This window comes from Harpia harpyja, chromosome 9 (assembly GCF_026419915.1).
Source record: "Harpia harpyja isolate bHarHar1 chromosome 9, bHarHar1 primary haplotype, whole genome shotgun sequence".
Taxonomy (NCBI): Eukaryota; Metazoa; Chordata; class Aves; order Accipitriformes; family Accipitridae; genus Harpia; species Harpia harpyja.
This window is the reverse complement of record NC_068948.1, coordinates 47496880-47500677: the sequence shown is the minus strand read 5'-3', so window position 1 is coordinate 47500677 and position 3798 is coordinate 47496880. Positions and strand designations below refer to the sequence as shown.

The following is a 3798-nucleotide window of genomic DNA, read 5'->3' as shown; positions in this document are numbered from 1 at the left end:
CCATCAGCAGCTACATTTACCTCGAGGTATCTACAACTCTCCCTTGGATGCCTAATTCTAATGAACTTTCACTTACTTAAACAGCTAAGTTGACCTATGGGCACTAAACACACATGCTTCGCTCTGCACTTGCCTTTGTGATTGCCATTAGTACTGTGACTCTCACAAGGAGACCTCATTACCTGCCTTTTTTTCATTTTATTTTTGTTTCATTTGGTCCATTACTGACTCCACGTACATTCAGCTGTGTCAGTATTTACAGTCCAATTCTACAATGTACTTTTACTACAATGTGTAGAAAAGAGTTATGGCCGCATTGGTCAAATATTTGCCACTATTAGTTTCATTCCTCTTTTAATCATTATTTCTACAAATACATTTAAACTCCAAAACTTTAGCATTACCTTAACAAGAATTGCCACTATATAGTGCCTGCAATTCTCTACGGAGTGGTCTTTTCCACATTCCTCGCTCCCGTTACGTCTGTCGCTTCACGTCCAGAGGTTTTCCTCCCCGAGGTGACGTTACTTCCACAATCCCTGTTCCCAAGCTGAAAACGAGTGAGCTCTGCTCATCTTGACAGACTGTCCACTTCCACACCTAGGCACAAAAATAAAAATTGAAAAATATCATTACATCACAAACTACAAAGACCACCCAAAGATTTGAGAAACCCACCACGGAAAAATACAGTTACACTCACCCACTTCACAACCCTGGCATACTCAATGCTGGCTATCTACTCCAACTCCACACCCCCCACCCCACCCCCCCCGCAAAATCCTCAACTCTCTTCCAAAGACCATCCGCTGAACAAAATAATTCCCTGTGCTAAGTGGCAATTACCACATTCCAGGGCAGCGCTCCATGGGAACGCTATTCCCGGGAGCCTTGAAAAAAATCGCCCTGCCTGTGAAAACCCTGACCCGAGCCGGACCCCGGTCCGAACATTGGCGATCAGCATCGCCTCATGGAGCGGCTAGGACCAGGGGATAAAAAAAAAAAAAGGGGGGGGGGGCACGGAAAGGGATGGGACGACACCAAAAACCAACCTATATCGCAGCTGGGGTTTTTTTATTCTAATTTTTTTTTCTCTCTAATTCCCTGAAAAACATCTCAACTCTACGTCCAACCTGAAAAGAAAAAACATAAAAAGGCTAAACCACATAACCCTACAAGGTTACACATGTTCGCAAGACACCACTCATTCAGATCGCATACATGCCAGCCCTCACTCTCAAATCATCCATGCAACTGCCCACCACCATCAAAGGGCCATCACCCCGTGCCTGCGGCACCGGGGGACTCAAAAATCGCCCTACCTGCAAAAACCCTGGCCCGAGCCCACTCCCCTTCCAAACTACCCTTCTGTTACACCAATGTTTCAACACACACCATCATCTCCACCATCCGTGCATTTTCAACCCGATACTTAGCTTTCACAGTGCCACATGTCACAGTCCAACCTCCATAGCAGCCATGTCACCTAAACACAAGGTTCCTTCAAGCACCTCGTGCCCTGTCATCACCTGCAAAAACAACACACAAAGCTTTTTATTAAGACACTTCATCCTTGAGAGAGAAGTCCTCCACCGCTCCCCTCCCCTGCTTCCCACCTATTCCAAAAATAACACATTCTCACAGTCAGTGTCCTCCATGGCACTTGAAAAAACAGAGCATCACAAACACAGAGCTGTCCCAAAGTTACCGATCGCTCCGAGGCCCGTCACGCTGCTACTCGGACCTCGAGGCCTTGACCGTTTCTAGAGGCTTGCCACAAAGCATCCGCATAAACAATATGAACCATTGCCCAGTTACTGCTTTACTCTATGCTAGTTCACAGTCCAATTGCGATCCACTCAACTCCTTGCTTGCAAAGAACCCAAAGTCATTAAGCTTTCTATGCTGACTCTGCAATGACATACGATACACACACAAACATAGAGCCATGCAATTCGCGTGCAAATATAATGCCATACAAGGCAGTACTCTTATCTCAGTCAAGACAAAAAAACTCAGAGCACTGCCATACCAGACAAAACAGGACAGGGCCAATGCAAGAGACTCTCAGATGACAGTCAATACGAGTGCAGACCAAAACAATACAAAACCAATACAGACCCATCGAATGCAAGGCAGTCTCAGATGGCACTCAATACAAGTACAGAGCACTGCAATACAAAACACAATGCAGGGCCATGAAAGCGAGACAGTCTCAGATGGGAAACAATGCAAGTACAGAACACTACAACGCAAACCAATATCGAGCAATACAATGCAAGATAGTCTCAGATGACAGTCAATACAAGCACAGAGCACTACAATGTCAGAAAAAAACACAATAAAGGTCATACAATGCGAGACAAGTCTCACGTGACAGTCAATACAAATACAGAGCAAAACAACGCAAGACAAAGGCAAATACAGATCAATACAAAGCAAAAAAACCCACAAAGCACAGCAAAGCAAAGCAATCTCATAAAGCCACCGGCTGCATCTTCCCTCCGACTCCACTCCCGGACCCACCTCCTTACGGTGCTCCGCTGCCTTCCCCCGTTGCTCTGTGGCACACATCTTGTCCCTCCACATCTGAAAAAAACCCCCATATTGAACAAGTCACCTGGATGCAGAGCAAGAGCTTCACCACTCCAGAGGTCTTGATTCCATCTACGAAGACCATGTGGAGTCCAACTACAGCCTGCCATTTAAAAAAAAACCAAAAAAAAAAAAAAAGAAAAGAAAAAGAAACCCAACCAAAAGAAGACCAGCGCCAAACTTTACGCTCATCACGTGCAAGACTTAACACCTTAGAGATTCAAATCCGCTTCACTGCCCCTCAACAGCCCCTGCCACACGGTTCCAATCATCTCTGTAAAACACTATCGGCACGGCTGCCCACACAGCCCGCCGACGGCTACTCGAGCCGAGATGACTATGCAACCCTCACCTGGACGGTCTAGGCACATCAACATTTCACCCGTAGACACTTATTTCTATTCCACCTACATGACTCTACATCCCCAGGCAGAGCAACTCCAAGCCAAACACACTTGCCTACTCACACGCAGGGGGCAGGGAAGAATGGCCAGCGCTCGCCAAACAGGGGTTCAGGGAGGAAATGCCCACACCCACCGACTTGGGGGGGTATGGGTGAATATAAACCACTGCAGACAGGCAGGAGGAGCAGAAGAGAGGAGACACCGACCGACAGACACGCCGGAGCGGGGATCAGACACCGACCGACGGACACGCCGGAGCGGGGATCAGACACCGACCGACGGACACGCCGGAGCGGGGATCAGACACCGACCGACGGACACGCCGGAGCACGGTGGGGGGACATAGGGACCAAGGGACAGGCGAGGCAGGGGGAGACACCGACTGACGGACAAGCAAGGGGGGGGGGGAATTTTAACAACTGACAGACACAAAAAGAGAGAGGAGAGACACTGACTGATGGAAACACAAGAAATGGGGAGACACAGACCGACAGACAGGCGGGACGGGGCGAGACACTGACCGATGGACAAGCAAGGCAGGGCAAAATGCTCACCGATGGACACGCGAGGTGGGGTGAGACACTGACTGACGGACACACGGAGCGGGGATCGAGAGAAAACCACTGACAGAAACACCGGGGGAGAGGAAAGACACTCACCCACAGACGCATGGGGGAGGAAAGACACCAACCCACGGACAAGTGATACCGAAAAGCCGGTCAAAGAAACTCTCCAAGACTCGTTTTGGACTGCTAGAAAGCAGGCATTCTTTATTGCAGCGCTGGATACACGGGGGATA

General features: G+C 48.7%; 1 long non-coding RNA gene across 1 annotated transcript; it reads right to left on the bottom strand.

The window, feature by feature from the left end:
* Positions 1-461: 461 nt before the first annotated feature.
* On the bottom strand, positions 462-2599 carry LOC128146260 (uncharacterized). Its single transcript, XR_008236719.1, has 3 exons — positions 2527-2599; positions 1396-1529; positions 462-600 (listed from the first exon to the last, which is right to left on the bottom strand). It is a non-coding gene; the product is annotated as an uncharacterized LOC128146260 (long non-coding RNA).
* Positions 2600-3798: the final 1199 nt, after the last annotated feature.